This window comes from Agelaius tricolor, unplaced genomic scaffold, assembly GCF_023055355.1.
Source record: "Agelaius tricolor isolate 1412-34295 unplaced genomic scaffold, bAgeTri1.0.p SCAF_13, whole genome shotgun sequence".
NCBI classification, from domain to species: domain Eukaryota; kingdom Metazoa; phylum Chordata; class Aves; order Passeriformes; family Icteridae; genus Agelaius; species Agelaius tricolor.
Genome location: NW_027269273.1, coordinates 13,619,012 through 13,641,588, shown reverse-complemented (window position 1 = coordinate 13,641,588; position 22,577 = coordinate 13,619,012). Strand labels below are relative to the sequence as shown.

Here is a 22,577-nt window from a genome sequence, read left to right as displayed (position 1 = left end):
TCATCATAAAATATTGATTGTCCTGGAAGTGTTTTATCAAGGGGAAGAGAAGTCGAGGGAGATGTTTTTTAGCAGATTGGGGCTCGTCAGACAAGGACGGTTTCTTCTTATTTTCTCCCTGGAAATCGGGCTGGATTTCCTAAGGAGCGCAGGGGAAGAAAAACAGCACAAAAACACGCCCTATTGTTAGCGCCGGGGGCCGCGCTCCGGGCGGCGGGGGGGCCCCGGCCCCTGACCGCCCCCCCCGCGGCGGGGCCGCCTCCCGGGCCCGCCCCGCCGGGCACCGCCGCCCGCCCGGCTTCCCCGGCTGAGCGGGGACCCCCGGGAGAACCCCGCTCCTACCTGGGTGGCGGGAGCTCCGGGCTCTGAAAATAACAGCGGCCCCGAGGGTGGGGGTGGTGGCAATAAATGGAGGGGGGTGGGGGCTAAAGTGCAATAACGGAGCGGCAGGATGTCTCGGCGTTCCAGTGTAATCCCCCTGCCCGCCCGGTAGTTCCTTCCATGCCCGTAAAAAATTCTCTCGTGAAGACGACAGAGACGGAGAGACCTCATGCTTGAGAGTGTGTTGGGTCCAGGGTGGTTTTCCCCTATTTAATAATACAAAAACACCGAAGGGAGTATACATATTCTCCAGCTTTCAGTTTCCAGAGTGGAAGGGTTTCCGAGTGCTTGGTATGCAGGAGGACTAAAACGAGAATCCCCGCCTTAAAAGACACTGTAAGACAATATTTGTATTTTAACTCGTATCTAAGATTTTTAACTTGGTGTGATTTGGGGGTGTGTGTGTGTGTTGCGGGTGGAGAGGGGAAGGGAGAGGGCGAAGGGAAGAACATCCCTGTAGGAGGCAGCTCCCTTTCAGATAGGAATCTGGGACAGATTTTGCCAGCAGCCACAAAGCATGGCCCTTTGGTAATAGAATAGCCAATGTAATTTGACACTTCAACTTGCTGTGCTCTCTGCTAGTTGATTCACTTACTCACCCACTAACATTGAGCTCCTTTTCACTGTCTGTGGGCAAGGGGAAAAAAAAGGGGGGGGGAAGGAAGAAAAAAGAAAACAGGGGGAGAAGGAAGAAAGGAGGGGAATAAACAAAATTATATATTTAAAAATACCCGAGTAGAGCTGCAAATCAGTTGGGAAAGAGGATTTTGCCTGCCTTCTTCCTTATTATTTTGCTGCTGCAAGGCTGCTTTGCAATCCGTAGGTAAGTTTCGCGTCTATTTGCGCTCCCTGCTCGCACCTCCCCGTTCGCGGCCGGGCAGGGGTTGCGTCTCGGCGGAGCAGAAACAATGGAGCGGCCACGCTGGGGAAAAAGGTGTACAGGGAGAAAAAAAAAAGAAAAACAACAACATATTTATTCTGCAAGGGGAGAAAATGTGTGGAGACTTCTTAAAGGGGCAGACTGTCCCCGCCGAGGGCGCGGGGCGAGGGCGAGCGAGCAGCCGCGGAGCCGGGCCCGGCGGCGGGGAAGCGGCTCTCCCCGGGCAATGCCCTTCCCGGGCCGGCCGTGGGGTCGCGGGGGGACCCGGCCCGGGGCGAACTTGGAGCAGCCGCGGCGGGGGGCGGGCGGGCGCCGGAGCCGCCGCAAGCACAAAAGGGGCTGCGGGGACCGGGGCGGCGGCTGCCCCCGGCCGGGGCGAGCGCCGTCGGGGCGGGCAGGAGCCCCGCAGCGGGGCCGGGGCTGCGGCTCGGGGCGTGCGTGCCCGGCCGGCTGTGTGTGCGTGCCCGGCCGCCCGTGCGGGGCTCGGGAGACGCGGGGGGGAGCTTGCGCCTGTTCTCGGGGCTCCGGGAAGCTTGCCTGGGTGTAAATTCCTTGCGTCTGGGTTTTGAGAGCCAGTTGGGACCTGGGCCTCTCTCGCCAGGCAGGAGGAAGGAGCAGCCCCCCTCCCTCCCTCTCTCTTCCCCTCCCTTCCCCCGTGCATCTGTCCAGGAAGCCGCCGGGCGGAGGGGAGGGGGCGCGGGGGCACAGGGCCGGGGGTGCCCTGCCCTGCCCGGCCCGACCCGGCCGGAGCTCGCCCGCCTTTGTGCGAGGGGAGCGGGGGAAGAGCTTCCAGGGGCGGCCGGCGGAGCTGCTCGCGGGGAGAGGGAGAATGGCAGCCAGTTAAAAGACACTTCAGGAATGTAAACATAAAAATAGGAGCCATCCAGCCACGCTCTTGTCCCCCCCACCCCCCCGCGGGGCTCGGGATAGCATTCTGGGCTGGCGCGGTAGCGGGGAAGGAGTACGGCAGCCTGAGACAGGGGGAGGAAGTTGTTACTATAATCGGGGTTTTAGACTGTAAACTTTGTTTTGCACGTGCAAAGTTTAATTTCGGTGCCGCCTCGGAGGCTGCGATGAGAGACGCGGGGCGGCGCCTCGGGGGTGCCCCTTGGAGTGCAGCCCCCGCCGCCGTCTCTGCTGAAGGTGGAACCTGCCCGGCCGTGGCAGCGGGACCCCGCATCGCTGCTTTTGTCTGGGGTTGCCGGGGTCCCGCTCGCCAGCCCGGCAGCTGCATGACTTGGTGCAAATTGCGGCTGTATCGTCAGTTTATCGAGAGCGAAGCAAACTCAAGGCATAGCTCTGCTCTGTCCGATTGTGCGCCGTGTGTATTTTTGTGCTTCAGTTAATAATCTGCAAACGGCTTAATGGCTCTGTAGTGCCAGAGGAATTGGTTTTCTCCATTTACTTCAGCAGGCCTGAGTGAAGCTGGTGTTCTGACTGCTTTTTTCAATGCATTGACACGAGAGAAGAGGATTTAAGTTGGCAGCCTGAACAAATGCTCTATCAAAGGTTTCCTAAGAGACAGTAGGAGTGCTGGGGTGATGAATGACCTGGGGTAGTTTTAGGGTGCTACCTATGCAAGCTTTCTTTTAAATATGAAATGGCCATTTAGGGCTCTGAATAAAACTGCGCGCATCAGAAAGGCGACAGGCTTACAAAATTTAAAAGGGCAAAAGCCCATTAATGCTGTGGCGAAGCTTTGGCTCCCAGCTCTGGTTGAGTAGTTCCAACTGCCGTGAAGTGCCAAAGCTTTTAAGGAATCTTTAGCAACAGCTTCTCTCTGGCTGTGGAACGGACCTTGGCCTTGGAAGTTTAATGGTGCAGCCTCTCCTCCCCACACAAGAGAGGAAAGGTGAGGGCAGCAGGCGGGAGGGCAACGTAGGGGTGAAGCAGAATCTGGAAGGGAATTTTAAAAAAGGGCTGTATGCTGGAATGTATGGCTAAAACTACTTACTGGTGGGAACCCGTTCAGGTTACGATACTGGGGCAGTAACATGGTACAATGGGTAGCTCAAAAATAATACTAGGACCAGCAGAAAAGTTTCACAAAGGAATGTAGCAAAGCTAAACACCTTTGGGAAACAAATCCCTCTGACAAACATGGTTGGTCGTGGATTCAGAGCTCCACTTCCTTCTCTTGACTGGGGAAAATGTACTATGGCATCAATCTTCTCTTGGCGGGGCCTGGTGCAGGTTTGTGAATGCCAGAAGACTCGCTCTGACCTTTCTCTGTTCCAAGCTGAGGATGTTGAAACACCAGCCATCAAACAAAAGAGACATTGAAAGCAAGATCTGCAGTGGAGCACGTGTGACTTTGAGGCTAGCTCAGTGCATTTGGTGGCCGTTTTCCTCAGAGTTTGGGGTGGGGAAGAGGAGAAGGAAAAGGTCACTTAATTTTACAGTGAGGCTGTGGAAAAGCTGACTTGAAATCCCCTAAATATCCCGTAGTCAAGTCTTTTTTTCATCTTTTTAAGTGTTGTTTCAAAGTGCCTTGATTCTGCTCTTTTTACATATGTATCTATAATTGCTACATTACAAGAGGAAGATTATTTTTCCCCATGGTTGCAAGGAGGACCAGCAATTTTGCATTAATCCACTGCATTAAAAAAAGAAAGAAGCTTTAAGAAAAAAAAAAAAGTCTTTAGGATTATATTTTAAAACAATGAAGAATTTTCTGGGATTGAATTGACAGATTGTGAGTTTTATCTGCACGAGATAACACTACCTCGAAAAGTGGCTGATTTCAAGATTATTCTGTAAATTGTAATTTAAATTTACTTTGGGCTCTCTGAATTTAAGAAGAATGCCTTTGGGACCAGTTGATATAGGTATCTAACCTGCCAATTACATTCATGTCAACATGGACAGATGCTTTTATTGTTTGCATTGCTTACAGTTCACAATACCTTAAATAAACGTTGATCATGATTAGAAACAATAATTGAGTCTGTGGCAAAGGATCAATGAAAACTTTGTTTCAGGAAAGAAGTCAGTTGCTGTGTATATGTACAGAGAATGTTTTGTACTCTCTGGGATGAAACAAATCTGCTATCTTAGTATGGCATACAATTCTGTTTTTAGATTATTTAAAGAAACCCACAAAAGATAATGGATCAGTTTTTGCAACATCTGAATGATTTCTCCTGTACAAGGAGTGGAAAGGCAAAGCTCTCTGTAGCATAGTTCCATTCATAACTTTTCTTGGGAGTTGCTTGCCCTTTGCCCCAAATCTCTTCCACTTTTATGGGTTCCAAAGGTTTTCTGTTGGGGGGGAAAAAAAAAGGCAAAAGCAGAACCAAACCAGCACCCCAAACCCTCATGGATGGCAGTTAGATAACTGATAGTATAGTTGGAGACAATGTTGGCAGGTTTTTAGCAACTTAATGTTTCTACTAGCAGCTTGGAAAGCCTGGTTTCTCTCCTGAAAAGGAAGAAAAATAGATCTGGGAAAGGAAAAAGAGTTGGAATTCCTTTTGCCTTCCCCAGTGTTGTTGATAGGTTTCAGAACAACAGGGATCCAGCCTTTTTCCAGTCCCACAGAAGATAATGTGACTATGAGAAATGGAGGTAGTGGCTGGCCAGGAACTCGTGGTGCCTGCTGTGCTGCTCTAACAACGTGGGTGATCAAATGCTGCAGGAGGCGTGAGCTTGGCTTGTTATGGCTTTACCTGGGAAGCCTGTTTCTCATAAATAAGTAGGACTGCAGTTAATGCCTGTGGTAGCAAATTTGACCACTATGCAATTGGCTAATTTGTTCACTCCTAGTTAGACCAATTTTTGTGAAATTCTATCCTGTATTACAGCAAAGCAGCGAGAATATTGCTGAAGATTTTATGTTGGTTTATGTTTGTTCCTGTCAAGTGCCTGTTGTAGGACAAGCAGCACAAGCCCTCTTGATCCATTTAAGTGTGTTTTATGGGAAAACACAGTAAGCAAAACATCAATATAGAACCACCACAGATAGACCTCCTGCTCAGATATTCTATGTTTTCCTTACGCTCAATTCACATCTTCACTCCAAGTGTACGTAAGCCTTCCTGCTGATGACAAGTTGAAGCTGTCAGTGGTATTAGAAATAATTTGAGCTTTAAAATGGTGTCTTTGGCTTAAAAGGTTGTTTTGCCATATTGATTTCCTCCCCCCCCCTTCTTATGATAAAGCAGAAAATTCTTATGTAGCAATTTTCAATTCTTCACTTCCGTTGGGTTTCATGTGATCATTAGTATTCAGCTTGGCTAATGTTAGAATATTTTAAAGAGAATATAGGCTGCTAGGGAAATGTCCAGGCAATGAGTTGTAATGGATCTCCACAGCTAGACTGTTGGAGGCAGTAGTGTATTATGAGAGTAGGAGATGGCCTTACACTTGTTACATATTATTTTTGGTTCTAATAATTTAAGATATACTGAAGTCCACATTGCCTGCAAAGATGAAGTTTCCTGGCTTCAGTACAGTGCTCTGCCCTTCCCTTTATGGAGTAGGGCAGATTTCTATGAGTATTAGGTATCCAGTAAAAAAAGCAAACTTGTTCTTAGACAGACAAAATCACTTGCAACCTAATTTCTCCTCTAAGTGTCAATAGAAATTAAGTTACTCCACAGGGAATGACTCATTCTTTAAAAGAACTTGCCCTTCTGAAGGCTCACATAGGTGATCACTCATTCTGGAACACCTGTAGTTTCCTTCAGTTGCTTATACATTTTAGTTCTGTGGCAGAGGACAGAGGAAGTAATTTTTACTCTTGTAGTGAATGGTGTAACATCCAAGAAATCTTTTCCAGTTTGTGGTGGTTTGTAGGGGGATAGAACATAAGAAAATAAAGATAGTGTAGAAAGTAATCTTGCCCCTAAGGAGTTGCAGCTGGGCCAATTATCAAAGATCAGGAGCAGGCCTGACTTTAACAGGCCACAGCTGTAAGCAATGAGAAGAAGATGCTATAAAAGAGTGGGGTGGCTGGGTGAGAGGGGAGCTGGAGTCAGTTGGCTGCTTTGTGAAGAAGAGAGAGTCAATGCTCTGAGGAGCTGCCCATGAGAAACACCAAGAAGGTATGGAACTTTTGTGATAAGGAGACAACAGTATGGAACCCTGCAATAAGATGATGATAGTGGTTGATGCATTTTAAAATACGTTTTAGTATTTAGTGAAATATCTAAGCTTGGAAAGGGATTTCTCTTCTTTACATGGAGAATTCTATAGATCAAGCTGGTTTGTATTCTCTCTAGTGTACTAATATTGGGGTGGTGACATACAACCTATCACAGTAACGTTCCATTAATGTAAATGTGGGAAGCATACCCTGGTTGTTAATCCAGGGTTTGTTTTGACTCTGCAGACCAGATTTGACTTGATTCCCAAAGTGAAGCTGGAAAGCTCCTGGCTCCATACCAGGCAGCAGGAGGGAGGAAAAGAAATTGCTCAAAACGCCATTTATATGCACAGCGCTACAAACCTGTGTGAATTTCATAAAAGTGCGAGTTTGTATTACCTCCACTGCTCATTGTTAGTCTATACGAGAGGTTTCTTCTTAATGTTATGTTTGCTTGTTTGTCCTGGCTTATGGCAGCGGATGGTGAAGACCTGATTTATAACTCATGTCCTCGTACTAAGACGTCCTCCTTCAGACCTGTGAAACCTACCCAGGCAATGGTCCAGCTGCCTGATCCAAAGCCAGTTGTGTTATCCTCTTCCTGTAGGGCTGTATGCCAGTTTTTTGGTAGTCAGTGTTGGCTGTGGGCACGGAGGGGCTGTGGTTGCTGTAAACCTTTTTTATTTCCAGGGAACAGCAGCACTGCTGTAGGCTTGACTTCAGAAAGGGGAACAACTCTAACATATAGATAATACATATGTGTTGTCAACAATAGCACGAGAATGAAAGCCACAAAAGTGAAGCATCTGATAATGTCACGTGAAACTAGTATGGAGATGATTGTCTTTATTTGGGTTTTCTTCAAATCTTACTTGTTCTCATGTTCTCAACTCTTTGCCTGGTAACTGGTAAGTTCTCCTGGTGATTTAGTTTAGTAGTCAGCTTGGTCCAGGTAGTATTAACTAGAGAATACTGACTGCTTGATCTAATGCACAAATGTGGGGAAACTGCCTCATTCATATGGCAGCTCTTTGTGTTGTGAAATACTATTTGTCATCTTTGCTGATTAGGTAAAAACATGTTTGAGGAGTAAGAGAAAAAGCAATACCTTGAAAACAAGTTTGTGTTGTCTTTTGGATTCGTGTACTAGTTTTTCATTCCTTTGAGACTTCAGGGCTCCGATGACTGACTGGCTGGCACAGTGAACGGTATCTGTCTTAGAGATTTCTAGATAGTCTCATAACTAATCAGAAAGCATTATTTATTGGGACTGCAGTGACATAGATATATGACAGAATAGTAGGGGCTTCAGTTGGCCATTTAGTAGCAAAAACAGTTCCCTTGATGTGTATCTGCTTGTTTCTTGGCTACATTCCTGATTCCCTTTGAGAACAGTGGAGTCTTTTGGGCTGCTCTGAAATACACACCTCTGTATCTCCATCAGTAAATTCTGCAGTGCAGGTTTCTCTTCTTGTGTTTTTGAACACCCATTCTGAAAACAGATGAACTGATCTAATACTGGTTTATTGTGTAAATCCCGGCACCGTGGGGTGAGGGAAAAGTGCAGGACAGTGCTGAGGCTGACACTGTGGGGCAGGTGGTGCTTGAAAAAGTTTGAGATGGGGCTTCCCTGGAAATTGTCTGGTCTCATACTGACAAAGAGGGAGTCTGCCTCACCAAAAGCAGAAATCATTATAAGCCTGTAAGGTGTTTTTATGACTTTGATTTTGTGTGAAACTCAGACCCTTCCTCTGTGCTCTTCTCTGGGACATGACTGTTGTCCAGCAGCCTGCTAGATGGGCATTCTCCAGCTCAAAGGTTACCATCTGCTCTTGGTTATTTTGGAGGTGTGAGGGGAAAAAATCCACCACAAGAGAGTTGAATGACAGGGAGGAGAGGCTTGAGCCCTGAGTTGCAAGACCTCCCCCACTCCAACTACAGCCACTTCCTTGAGGAAATTAGAGAAACTCATCAACTGCTGTCCCACTGTGTCTGTGCCCAGTTGGAACAGCACTTCTGTTTGTGCAGCCCGAAGGTAGGATGCCTCCAGAGATAGTGTGAAAATAAGAAATACCTTATGTATCATTGCTTTCACATAAGCCTTAGTTTTCCTTAGTATTGCACATCTCTAAGATCTTGGCTGTTGTAAATGACAAAAAGAAGCTTTATAAACATGAAAATTTTCTTAAAATACATTGCAAAATTCAAGTTCCTGCAGCTAAACTATTTTGACAATAAGCACTGTTACACTTCAGTTTTAAAACTATTTTATATTTTTAGGTGAATGGAAGAACCTTGATTATCTCCCTGTCCTGCCAAGCTGCACCAACCCTACCTCCTGCTAAAGAAAAAAGGGGGCAAGAAAATGCTTTAGAAAGCACTTTTAGAGACTTAGTTGTAACTGAATTCTTGGAAAAGCAGTTTGTTTATGCATCTACCCATAGATGAGAGAGAGAAGTGGTTATTATCCTGCAGGTTTGCAGGGGAAAAGAATAATGATATGGTTGTCAGGCAGTCTACCCAGTCTCTTAGTGTCCTTCTTGTAAATTCTGTTTGTTTAATGCTTTTAACTCTTTTCACAGCAGTGGGATCACTGTTAGAAAAAGTTAACTTCTTTACAGCTGTTATACAGCATATGCTTAGGTCTCCCTTACAGCAACCCAAGGCTTTCCCCAAGCCTTTTCAAGTAAAGCTTCTCTTCTCCACCTAGCACAGGTTGATTCATTTTACATTAAAACTTCTTTTTTTAAAAACTGGAATTATTGTTCTAAGGGATGTCAGGCCAGTGAACTGTCATCTTGTACATGCTTTTGTGATCTGACTATCTGTACGCTCAGTTCACTGTCCTTTAGGTGCTTTACAAAACCACAGAACCTTATCTTTCTGTTGCACAGAAAACCAGGATGCTGAGTTGCAGTGGGCACTTATGTGCAGATGTGGATGGTAGTTCTGTTACTGAAAGGGTGAATTCAATGTGTGTTGTGCTGTCAAGGCTGTTTCTCTACAAACTAGTGTTCAAATTGGTCCCATTCATGAGTCCCTTTTTGATTCTGAGATATCCACTCTGATATGTCTCACCTGGTAAGACTTAAAGCAGCTATCAGTCTTGCTTTTAGATGCTTGTTACAGGAACTGTACTCGAGTCTTTGCTTGTTCTCTCAAGTGTGAGATTTCTCCAGAAATCTACATCACTGTTTTAAAAAGCAGTCCAGCTGGAGTTAGATACCATTAGAGATGGGCGCCTAGTAGCTTTCCAAATGAATGCGTAGCTTTGGCTTTTGGCACTGTAATACTCTGACATCTCTCACATTAAAATCATAGCAGTATTATGTAAGGAGAAGTTATTTTGGGTCACTAGCAGAGCTCTCTCAGACTTTGTTAAATCAGCCTTGCAAGTTAAAACACTTGGGCTCCCATCTTCTTCCTGCAGCTTTTTGGCAATATAAGCTTGTGGGAGCTGTGTCCTTTCTCAGTCATTTGCCCTCTGCTTTGCTCGGGCTGCATGGCTGGCTCTGAACCTGCCTCTGCCACAGCAATTCGTGTGGCTGTGGGGAGCCCTTGCAGAGGAGAGGCACACTCAGCACTGCTCAGCCCTGGCTTTCACCCCTCAGTCCCAGCTGCTAGGTGGCACTGGAAGGAAGAAGAAACTGGGGGGCTCTGTGGTCCTGATGCTCCAGGCAGACAGGAGTTGGGTGGGAAGCTGGATAGCCAGGAGGGCTTCAAACTGCACAAAACAAAGTCCCACCTCTGCAGCAGGCACTTGCTTGTTTATTTGTAACTCAGGAGTCAGTTTCTTTTAGCCTTGTGTTATTCTTTAGTAGAGGACAAGTAAAACACCAGCTGTTGGTGACCAGCAAGAGACACAATACAGAAGGAATCCCGGGGAACCTTTGCAATGTTTGTTGATAACGAATACTTAAACCTGGTGTTTAGCAAAGGTACAGTTTAGATATGAAAGATGCCACACTTGGACTTGTGTGAGCGTTATAAATGCTTCCTTTGGAGACCAGTCCTTGCATTCTGAGTGATCCTTGTGTATGCCCAAGGGATGGCCATTTGGAGATGGCTTATACTTCAGAAGGAATCAGCAACAGGACAGGAGATAAATATTTTAAAACATCCACATGAAATTGCTGTGTCCTCAAAGTCTGTGCAGCAGGGAGAGCAGAGCTGCTGGATGCCAGTGCCAGTGGCTGGAGCTGTGCAGGTTGGGAGAGTGGAAGGGCCCCCTGGGGCACAGAGCAGATGGTGCTTGGTGCTGCTCAGGCCTGGGTGAGGCCAGTGGTTCTTTCTGCAAAGGGCAGTGCTGCGCAGTGTTAGCGCTTCAGAGCTTTTTTGACTAAAACGGGTTCTGAAAATATTTGCAATCATTTTTCATTTTTTTTTTCCACCTGTATTCATGGCAGATTGCCCTTTTGTAAAGGAACCAATTGAAAAGCATCTGAGAGGTGTAGGGTCTGTAGGGGAGAGAAGGACAAGGCTGAGGTGGCAGCAGTGGCTGCTGCTGGAGGGTTCAGAGTGGAGCTCTGAGGAACTGGCTGGGGGGAAACAAATGAGTGCCTTAAATTCAGGATCATGCTGCTTCTCTTACCCTTAAGTAAGGTTGTTTTATCTCCAAATAAATACAAAAAATGCTGAAAATTTAGGATTCATCTGTGGATGTTTCTTTTGTTAAATAATTGGTACTTGGAACATCTATTTTTAAGACTTTGGCATGTTTCCTCTTAGCTACCCTAGAGCATAGCTTCTCCCTCAGAGTGGTGGTTGGTATGCTGCATTTAAGGCAGAGTTTTGTAACCTTTGGATATCTGCCTTTAGCTCTCTGATAGGCTGTGATGGGTCCTTGTAAGCCCCATTCCACTGGAGTGGTTCACCCAGGACAGCTCCAGCTGGGTGTCTGTGTGCCTGGAGCAGGGAGCACCAGGCGCATGCAGGTAAACACATTAACGAGCTGAAAGGAGGATAAAGTCGATGACAGGCAGGCTGCTATTGTGTGGTGCCCAGGCTGTGCCATGGTGACTAAGACGCTGTGATGGTTTCCTTATTGGCCACCATCTGTCTGCTCCTGGCTGGAGCCGCTTGGCTGGCGCTCTGCCTTGGAGAGGGACCGGCGCTGCCTCGGCACGGCACCCGGGGCTGGGCTGGGCAGGGAGGGGACCATGGCCACCCAGCAGGTTTCTGGTCATAGCTGTGTGATACGCTTGTTTAATCACTTTGGGAAAAACCCCCGGACTTCTGAGACAGCGTTTCAGTGTATTCTTCAAGGTTTTGCATCCTAAATGCTTATAAAATCATTCAATGCATAAACTCTTTTGCAACACTTGTTGTGAAAGAAAGTCTGGTACCAGTGCCTGGTTTTGGCATATTAGTGTTTTGAAAATTTAAAGGAAGCTTCATGTGTTTCTAGCACTTTTATGGTGACACACAATTTGAAATTCAGATTTAAAAATTTTAATTTGGTCACCCAAGAAGAAACAGCATGTCGGTGTGGAGTCTTACTCCTTTTTCTGAAATTGCAGCTATTGCCTTCAGTATCTTTTTCTGAATAAAGAGAAATGTAAATCAAAAATACTTGTAATGTAGCCAACATCTTGTCTTAGCAATATCCCAGCATATTAAATAATAAAATAAAGAAATAGTAAATATCTCCTAACACGTGAAAAATAAAAAATATATAAAGTATGTATTTTGCTCTAGTCATGCTCATCTTCAGTGTTCATGAATTTATACCGTATTTTGCTGAAGAAACTGACAGCCAACATTATCTGAAAAACTGTTAATACAAGAAACAAACTATTGGTCAGTCAAGCTCCCATTTTACCCGTTGCACCCAATTTAGGAATATTTTGTAGTAAATGAAAGGTGAATGCATATACACCAACCTCTCTTTGCTTTCCTTCATTGTTTAATAAGGCTAAACCCCCAAAGGAACACGTAACTTTTGGCAGTTGATCTATTTGTGTTTTTAACGTAGAATATTTTTAGCCTGAGATGCAAAAATATGTACTTTTGTATTGAAAGAGACTGTTGTTTCCTTTTATTTTAAACCCTGGATGAGAAACAAGATGTCAGACCTATTATAATGCAGCCCAGTAATTAACATATGTTGGTCTGCCTCTGCCAAGGATTTCTTATGAGTAATGCAAGTTGCACAAGTAGAGGAGTCAGGTGGTTTGTCAGTGAAGAATCATACACATGCTTGAGTGATCAGATCCTAGAGACACCATCTGAAGATAAAATGTGTATCTGTGTTTGAATCTAAGAAAATTATAGCTTAAATGACCTCTCAGCTGCCTTAAGTTTAAAAATCTAGGTAAAGTCCGATTTTTCATGGTGGAATTTTTTTCCTAATGAGGCATATATGACCAACTCTGATCTATTTTCCTAATAAATGTGGTGGGAAACAAATGGTATATTGTGGATTTAAATAACTAAAAGATTCCTGAGCTCTGAAATGTGCTACAATTAGTGTTCTTTCTACAAGAAGATTTTGTTCCTTAACCTGAAAGGAGACTGTTGCACGCCCATTCATGGTCTAATGTGGGCTCACAATTCATGAATGCATCTTCTGCACAACTCGCTTAATGTGACCCCATCACCTTGGCTGAAGGGACTGGAGCATGGGGATGTAATAGAATCACTCAATATCTCCAGATATTGGAAGTATTAACAACTTACAAACACCAGAGCTTCTTTGGTAGTTTATCACCATAGTGTAAAACCATCATTTTTTTTTTCTACTTCAGACTTGTGTTTAATTTGTAGTTTATATTTTGACACTATCTGTTCAGCTATAAATCAAGCTTGACTGTGACAGTGATGGCCTTCAGGCTATCTTTTGGTTGTAAATTCACAATTGTTTTTGCCTTGAGTGCCATTTTCAAGCTATACAGTGTGGTTAGTCTCGAATAAAGCAACTTTCAATACTGGAAGTGGGTTTTGGTGCTTAGACTAGTGATTAGACTAATTTAAGATTGCCAGCCTTAAAATATTCAGCCATTAGAATCCAGGCATATAAAATAATTTTCAGTAATAATAAGCTTGAATTCTTTTGCAAAGTCTGCCTTTGGTACCCTTTGGTTTAGGGTCCTTATTTTCAGGTTTCATCTTGGCTCACAAGCACTAGAAACTCAATTAAATGGACAGAGATGCTGTTATAATTGGTTCACTTAAGAAGTTGGAGCTTTAGAGTACACATGAAAGTACTGTTAGGCTTAGCTTCAGGACTTGTTTCTCACTTTCTGCTACATTTCCATGCCATGTTAGGTCGTGGTAGGTCCAATTCAACCACGGAGGGCGTTTGCCACCCTTTCTCAAAACAAGGTAGTGCAATTGGTACGCTCGCTTAGTAACACTGCTTGCATGTTTTTCAAATCATTGAACAACTTGTGGCTTGCAAAAAGGTTAAGTAAGGACTGCAGTGGGTCAGAACTCCTGATTTGCAAAATTTTCATGTATAGAAAATGCTGAGATCTCTAAAAGTGAAATTTTTGGATGGAAGTTTTTTTCCCCTTCCACTGTCGTTATTCTCAACTGGGCAGATTCAGCAGCTTTTGAGGAGATGCTGGAAAACCCGACTAGTTTAAGGGGGAAATAGCTGGCTGAGAAAAATAAGTGGTGAGAAAGATGTAGCTGCATTTACAGCCATAGCAACATTTTGGCCATGGGAAGTGAAATTGCTGAACTTCTTTTAATATTTATTGTGTATTCAAATACCTGTCAGAAGGCTTTGTGATCTATGGGTACTATTTTTATCTTCATTTACAAATCAGCAGGTGTTCACAGGTCTGTTGGACATCCATCCTTTTGAGGCATTTATGAATAAACGTTCTGGCTGTCATAATTTTGGTTGGTCAAGTTCACATTAATTGCTGCACTCTGTGCAGTTGTTCTAACATTTAAATACTGCCTGTGAGTAGGTTTGATTAAAATTACGTCTCTAGGTGCACACTAAATACCTTTGATACCTCACCTACAAACAACTGTAGAATTGTTGGTGAGAATGACAGCTGCAGGCAATAAACGAGGACAGTAATAGAAGTCTCAGTGCTGGAGAGAGCATCATAAATCATGAGGTGAGAGCAGCGTGTGTGCTGACAAATCGGTGAGCAGCTGCAAACAGCATTTTCCAGGTAAGAATTATTGCACTTGCTCCTGATAACTGCTCAGAAACCACCTCTTCCTTGTATGTGGGCAACTTTGCCCCTGCACAGGTACTCACAGCAGTGTAAGCTGTTGAGCTCTAGTATTTTGCCTGGGAATGGTGTTTTGTGTGGTGTAAGGTACAAATTGTACATTGGACCTTGGTTTTCATCCAAGGTGTAGTCAAGTGTGAGTTTTCCCTTTCAGGGAGGAAAATCCCCTTGCTTATTGCAGCAGATGAGTTATTTGATTTAGCTTCCTCAGAGACTTTGGAGAAGTGTTCTTGACAGGTGGAGAGAAGGAGATGCATTTGGCTGGTTTTAACAAGCTTGCTTTGTTAGCCCTTGCTGGGTGGAGTTTGGAGGAGGTACATATGCCTCTTCAAAAAATAAAGGAAAAAAAATACTGGAATGGTGCTGGTTAAGTAAGGGAGATGGTAATCCAGTCACAGAGAAAGCAGTCTTGCTCTTCTACTATAAGGGAGATGAAAACTATTTTAATGAAATAATGATGGGAAACAGATGGCAAAGAGCTAGCAACTGAAATATTTTTGAACACTAGAAAATAAGTGTCAAACACATGTCTTATAATGTAATTATTGCTAAAAGCATAACATGTCAGAATATGTTTTAAAATGTTCAAATCTTTTTTTATGCATAATTCAACTTTAATCTCTTGGGTTCTGGTTAATAGACTTTAATCTTGATAAATTAATGGCTTAGAAGTTTTGATGACCAGAAGTTACTGCCACTTTGCTTGGACAAGTGAACGTGACACCAGTGCCCTGCTCCAGAAAGGTGCTGCAGCTGGCAGACATTCATTCATAGCTTTAATATGCAGTCCTGCAAGACTACCCTTTGGAGTTCCTGTGCTGTCAGTTTGTTGTCCATGATGGGAGAAGTTGCTAACACACACAGGGCCATGTTGGGGCTGCAGTGTGGGTAGGGCAGCCCAGCTGTGGGTGCTGGGTGTCTGGCTCTGGTGTGAGGCTCCCCTGGCTCTAGTGTTGGGGACCACAGCTCCAGAATGCAACACACATCCTGGTGAACACCAGGAGCCCTGACAAGCACTGCCCCAGTGCTGCTGCAGGTGTGACCTGTCCTGTCCCCACTGTGACAGGGGAACTTGAGTATCTGCAAGGATTTCTCAACGGTTTTGCTGTGCTGTGCTTATGGTTAGAATGTAATTGTCTTTCTGTTGTACTTGAAACTGTTTACATAAATCATACAAATAAAGTGATCATTAGAAATGGTCCTTTGAATAGAATCATATAAATATGAGAAAATTGTGTCCCAGTTTACACCACACCCCTCTCCCCCACTGGGCAGCAGGATTTGATCATTGGATTGAGAGAAGACTTGTGTGGTTTTGGAATGTTTTCATTGTGGCTGGTTTTGTTGTTTCTTTGTTTGTTTTCTTGTTAAGTTTCATTTTCAGCTGACTTAGCAATGATTGATACCACTGTCCATGACTGCCTGGTTTCTGCATCAATGAAAGGAACATTAGGAACACCTCAGATAAGCAGATGGAGGGCCAAGACCTCCCTTTCAGCTCAGCTCAACAGGCTTTAGGCTGTGACATTTTTCTTTCTCAGTGTCCAGGCACTTTGCAGTTCCCCCCAAAAATGAAAACTATTTCCATACACTTCAGAACAGTGCAACAACCTGGTTTTCTAGAAACTCTTTTTTTTTTCTCTTATAGAATATTCTTCTGACATTGATGAGTGTACAAGAGAAGCTATTTTTCTGAGTTTTTATATTACTGTAACATAGCCAATGTGCACCTTCATGTGGGTTTTTTTTCCCTCTAAGTCCCATTGAACTGAATACCTCTTAGCAGCCTCACCTGATTTAATGCTTAGCTAGCTCAAGGGTACCATTCATTGGCTGGTGGCATGGTGACTTTTGGAAGATAAGCTGGAGAATGTGCAAGCTTTGGTGCTAGCAACACAGGGCTTTGACTGTGGTGTCCCTGGCATGGCCACATCCCTCCCCTTTGCTCCATCTTCTGTGCTAGCAGGAATGACAGAGGGGAAGGTGTGCAGGTCTGCTGGGCCCCATCTGTGCCTCTCAAAGGAATGGATAAATTATGTCCTGGAGGTGGTGCTGACTGTGTGCCACTGACACAGGCTGATGGGAATCAGGAAAGGTAGCGTGGCATGGAAGCAAGGGGCCATCACTGCACCATGGTGGATGGCTTGTGTATGGATCAGAATCTTTTATGGCTTTCTGCATTCGCTTCTCCTGGACAGGAATAAATGATGCCATTAATACTGAGGGGACCTGTACCATGATGCCCAGTGTGAACATGCTGCTCTGTGAGGAAGGTGGACAATCCCTCTTTCCATGCTGTGGTTTTGTGCTGTCAGGACTACTTAAGCCTCCTGGTTCCCTGCTGCATGTTATTCCCATCCTTATGCTGTGTTAGCATAAATATTTGTGCAGGTGCACAATGAACCAGACTGCTGAACTGATGAGGATGGAAACAAAAAAACCCTTTTGTGTTTCTTACAGGTTTTTTCCCTAGTCTGTTTCCTTCTGTGCCTGCACCATGCTGATGCCCATGAGCATCGCATGGGCAGCAGCAGAGGATTCAGAAGCAGAGCTGGTGTGGCAGACGTGGAGGCAGGAAAGATTACTTTAACTAGCTCTCCTGCATAGGAAAATAAAACAGATCCACAGCTTCACAATTAGCAGAAAATAATAAACCCAGCTTGTAAATAGATTGGATTGAGTGATTAAAACCACAATATTTTGATTTGCATAAACTTGTTTTCCTATTAGTACAAGAGCATCTGTTGCTGGGGGCAGGTAGATTCTCACTAAATGAAAACCTGAATTGCATGTGACCTTCCCTACATCGGGCACCGCTTGTCCTCTATTAGAGCAGCCTCTGGAACTGGTCAGGAGTCCTGAAAGCAAGGCCCAAACAAAGGGAGCTTGGTTCTGCAGGGCCATGCCCATGCAAGATCATCTTTTGTCCACTGGATGATCTTGGGAGGCTGGAGGCCTCTGCCGTCTCCAGCTGCCTGTCCTGGAGAAGTGGAAAGATGCTGCAAGAGCTCCGTCTCCAGCTGGGCTGTGATTGAGGGCACTGGGGAAGCGTGACAGGGCCAGGGCTACCCATCACACAGAGTAGTCTCCCTCAAGCCTTGTTCCTCCCCATGCTGCCTGGTGCTGTTCTGGGGATGGGATGGGTAGTTTGGGATTGCTGGAGACCCTGAACCTTTTAAAACCCTCTTGGTATGTTCTGTGACACAGTGTGTGAACTGGCACTGAAACCAGCTGTGCTACATCGTGCTCGTTGGTTCTTCCAGTTTGGATTAAGTACCCCCAGCTCTGAGGCTTCTGTTTTGCAGAAGGTGACTCTGCTTTCCACAGACTAAAAGCCCATATGCAGATCTTAGGAGACACTTTTTGTTTTCCTTTGAACAACCTGTGTTTCAACTGAAATGGATTATTTCCTTTTCTGTCAAACCAGGTCGTGGGAACTTAGCACTGTACAGTCAGAGAGGAGGTATCAGGAGCTCCAAGCCCATCCTCCCCTGTGGTTGGTGTGGCTACAGGATACTTCTGTCTCCCTTAGCCCTGGCAGAAAAGGCAGCTGTGTATTGTCACAAATTGAGCAGTAAGATCGAAAGCTAAAACCTGGAAAGGAGAGCCAAGCTCCAGCTTGCAGCCCTAGAGTGTTCCTGCTGGCATCTGCTGTTCCCACCCTCGGAGGAGGGAGCCGGTGGCTGGTGGGTGACTCCTGTGGGTGCCCGGGCGGGGCGGGCGGTCCAGCGCAGGCGGCTCTTTCCGGGAGCCGTGGCCTGACCGCGGCCAGCTGGCAGCAGCCCCTGGCTCTGTGCCTCTCCTGCTCCCTGCTCTGCTTCTGCAGCTTTAGAGCCTCGTTCGGGGGCTGAGGTGCTGCAGCACAAGCTGTGCTAGGAGGGTGCCTTGTGCATGGTGTGCAGTCCTGCTGAGGTGGGAGCCCTGATTGGTGGCTGGAGCTTCTGGGCGCCATGATAACAAAAATAACCCTTATTATTAAACCGAGCATGTTGTCTAAATGCTAGTTGTGATTTTAAATTGTTTTTGTTATGTTTCCTAAAGCCCATGGCACGCTGTGTTTCTTTGATCTGGATTTTCGGAGGTGTTCTGTTACTGCGGGCGTGGGGGCTGGAGCTCAGGGATCAGACCATGAGTGGCCCTGTCCCCTTGGGAGTGTGCAATAAGTCGCTCTGGCTGCCTTGTGGGTGTAGATGTGTTACATCTGTGGGGTGCCCATGCTCCCATGGAATTCAATGTTCTCTCTGTTTACTGTCCATGGGTTTGTTATTAAGGGATGTTATCACTCTTCATGCCTTACACAAATGAAGTGACAGAGCCTGTGGTGAACAGAAATGCATAAACCAGTCATCTTCAGGTATTGGAGAAAATTTCCCCAAATAAAAAAGCAAGCCCAAGCCTTAAACTGGCCAGTATTTGTGTGCATTTTACTGTGGGCACTCTAAGCTATCTCAGTGAAGTAAACCTGTGACCTTGGTCTAGACTTTGTCCTGATGTTGTGATTTTGAGTAGATTGCTGTTGGGGGTGCCACACAGCATAAAGATTTTGATGAAGAAATAATGTTCAAATTGGAATAGAGCTGATAGCATTGTACACAGATGTTTTGTGCATCAGCCTTTATTGTAAAGTAACTTTTAATAGCTCCAGATAATTAATTTTTTTTTTAATTTAGGAAAAAAATAAGATGACTTATGGTTGAAAACAGAAATTTGCAATACCTTCGTGTCTCATGTTAATTTTTCTTTCCAAATTTTGTTTTTATTAAAAAGAGAATTTTTCTTGAAAAAATGCTGTTTTTTCTTAAGGCAACTGATAAAGGAAAATGCCTGAAAGAGGTCCCTATTCCAGTGCATGCTATTTCTGAAAATTTGATACTTTCAAATAGCATGAAGTAAGAATTCCAAACATCTCCAAATTCACTGAAGTTTTCCAAGTTTATAGACTAGTTCTAGAAATGAAGGGCACAGATTGATTTTTGCAGGTGTTTTACTTTTTCTTCTTGTGATTGGTTCTTTTTAATTATATTCCAAGCAAATTACCATAGCGAAATCTTTGTGTGTCAGGATATCAAGAATAACATAGTGTAAGCCTCTTCCATTAATATTCATTGTGATATTTCATAACTGTATCTGTTGAGCAGCACTGATTGAATTTAGAGAAATTGTATTGTTTAAAATCCTTTTCATTAATATATTAAACTCTGATAGGATATTATTGAAATCAGTTTGTACACAGACATTTGCTTTTGCATCTCTAGCCTTCCCTAAGTTAAGAGACTGCTTGCATCCATTAATGTCATGTTAGGGAAATTGACACTCCAGTTTGATGGGATGCTGTGTTTTGGTAGCTTTAAGAATTGTACAGTTTTCAGAAATTATTGGTGAGACTTAAGTGTATTACAAATTAATAAAAAGTTATAGAAGATATTATTTATACTGAAGTGCACAATAAATACTGGATTTTCTTCTAAAGAGAAAATGGTTTGGGGGTTTTTGACTGTTAAATAATCACTCTGCCAGGCTTAATGATTTTAAAGAAAAAAATACACTTAAAGCATTTGATTTTTTTTCTGTTCTACTTCACTATCAAAGACTACACAAACAGAGGAAACAGGCAGATGAACTGGTCTTTGGGAGGACATAGTTAAAAGTTGTGAAGCCTAAGTGCTATCAAACATATAAACAAACCTCTGAAAGTAACATTCGTATTAACAACTTACTGGTTTTAAATGTGTCTTGTGACTGATGGCAAAGAAATAAGAGGTGAGAGCTCTTGAGAGCTGTGTTTTTTTACTTATTTTATTAGCTCCTGGTGTGAAGGAAGTGATGTTATCCTAGCAACCTCCTTGTCTTCATTTGGCCTTCAGCGTTTTTGTGTGTGTGTATGTATTTTCTTAGTAGTGAGTGACTGAAAACATGTGCAAGCCAGCCATGTGCTGATGTTGCACTGACTCCAACTCTCACCCACCCGCCCACTTTCCTTCCTTCCTTCCTTGGAGAGCTGGCAAACAAATTACAGCCTCAACGTGTGTGCTGCTCAGGCAATGGCCCGCTGGGGAAATGCAGGGGGAGAACATTTGGATGCCAGATCAGTGTCTCATTAGGCATTTCTTAGTGTATTTTACAAGTCTGCAGACAAACAGTAGTTAAGGCTCAGATGGAGAAAAATTTATATGCTCCCTGGAGGAAAGGGGGAGGAGGCTGGGGAGTCTGCTGGGGATTGCAGGGCAGTTGCTGCTGCACCCAGGCAAGTCCCACATGGCCATGCAAAGATTCAGTAATGTGCCCTAAAACCTGATGGGTAGGAGGGGATTGGTGGCCCTCTTGATGACTTTGAAACATGAGGGTGATTGATTGCGTTCTGCTTTGAGATAGGGTTTACAGATCCTGCACAAAATGTTGGGGTATATGTGTGGTACAAGTGTGAAACTGGGCTGAATCCAGCCCAGACCTGCTCAATGAATGGTGATTTGCAAAGTCATGTGGCCGAATCAGATGACTTCAGATGTGTTTTTAAGTGAGGGTTAAAGGAAACATTAAGCTTATGTTTCCTTGTTGCCGTCATTGCTGCTTTACTGTATTAGAGTCTTAATGGTAATGTTTTCCTTTCCTTTTCACAAACAAGATGACCTTGGCAGTTAATGACCTGCTTGCAGTCTTTGGCGTGGCTCTGCCGGGGAGGGAGCATTCGTCATATTTATTCCATAATTTCACATTACAGAAGATGCTCGACACTGGCTGTGAGGAGGCAGTGAGTGCAGCAGTAAAAAGGGACACAGCATCTAGGAGAAGGAGGAGGGTGGCCCCATTTCAGGAGAGGGATTCCCCCCTCAGGATGGATGCAGAAGGATCCGGACCGCAGGAAAGCGGATGCAGAAGCTGGGGGTGTGGGCTGCTGTGGGGTGGGCCTGCCTGTGGACAGCAGCAGCCCAGCTGCCTGGCGCTGTGGAGGCAGGGAAGAGCAGCTGCTCCCTCCCTGCACACTTGGGTGCGTTTGCTGGACAGCTGGGAGCTGAATGGCTTTGCTTCAGCAGAGCAAAACTGGTCCCTCAGCACCTGCATAATTGGGCTGTGCAGACCCCAGCACAGCAACGGGGGCCTGATGGTGGGGAGGGCACATGAGCCATCAGCCCTGCTGCTGCCTCATCTGCCCTTCAGCTGAAAAGTGTTTAAATGGGGCTGTATGCCATTGAGATATATATATATATATATATATATAGATATATATATATATATATATATATATATATATATATGCCATAAATAAATGGTACCAGGCCTTCCCGACCCACATTGCACTTACTGGCTGGAGAAATGCTGGGTGTGTTTGGTCTCCACATACTTGGTGCTGTGCTCTGGCCCTGTGTATTGCAGCCACACTGCTGTAGTTGGAGACTCAATGAATAAAACTAAAGCTCACAACTCTTGGGTCTAAGTTTTGTGGAGTTGGGTTTTTTTTTTTTTTGTTTTTGGTTTTTTTTGGGGGGGAGAGAGGGATAAAAAGTTGTCTTTTTGTTTGTTTTGTTTTTAAATCTAGATTAACCATACAAAGAAGTGTTACCTATGAACTGCTGCACTGGCAAGAGTAAGCTGGTGCTTTGGAAACAATTTCTGACTTGGGAGCAAATAATTTGCTTTTTAAGTTGCTCTGTTTTTTCCTTGGCTTTGCCTCTGAGGCCTGGGTGGTGAAGGGCTCTGGTTATGGGCACAGCAGCCTCTGAGGGGACAGTGGGGGGGCTGCCATCATGTGAGCAGTAATTTTATTTATGTTGGTATCCTTTCAAACTGTCACAGTAAATCTATGTTTCTTGTCATTTTGTAGATGATTATATAGGATTAGGCCTTTTACCAGCATTTAAAAATTCTGCAGTCATTTTGAAGACTCTCTCCCTTCCTGGCTCAGCCAAGTGATTCCTATTCTTGCTGGTATTCCTCACTATTTAAATAATGCCGGGCCTGATTAGGAGGAAATGGTCTCTGGAAGGCAACCGACATTTTCAAAAGCACTGTTCCACAAAGGAGACTTTGAACTGTGCTA

The 22,577-nt window shown here is 44.6% G+C and overlaps 1 protein-coding gene across 8 annotated transcripts in view; it reads left to right on the top strand.

The window, feature by feature from the left end:
- Nucleotides 1-521: 521 nt before the first annotated feature.
- Nucleotides 522-22,577, top strand: part of ZMIZ1 (zinc finger MIZ-type containing 1) — a 338,284-nt gene continuing 316,228 nt past the window's right edge. For 6 of the 8 annotated variants that reach the window (XM_071438786.1, XM_071438794.1, XM_071438788.1 and 3 more), the window contains exon 1: nt 1,048-1,204. The gene's annotated coding sequence lies outside the window, so the exon portion shown is untranslated. Of the gene's footprint in view, nt 718-1,047; nt 1,205-1,297; nt 1,316-22,577 lie in introns of those variants that run through there. The other 2 variants (XM_071438784.1, XM_071438785.1) reach the window with 2 other exon arrangements.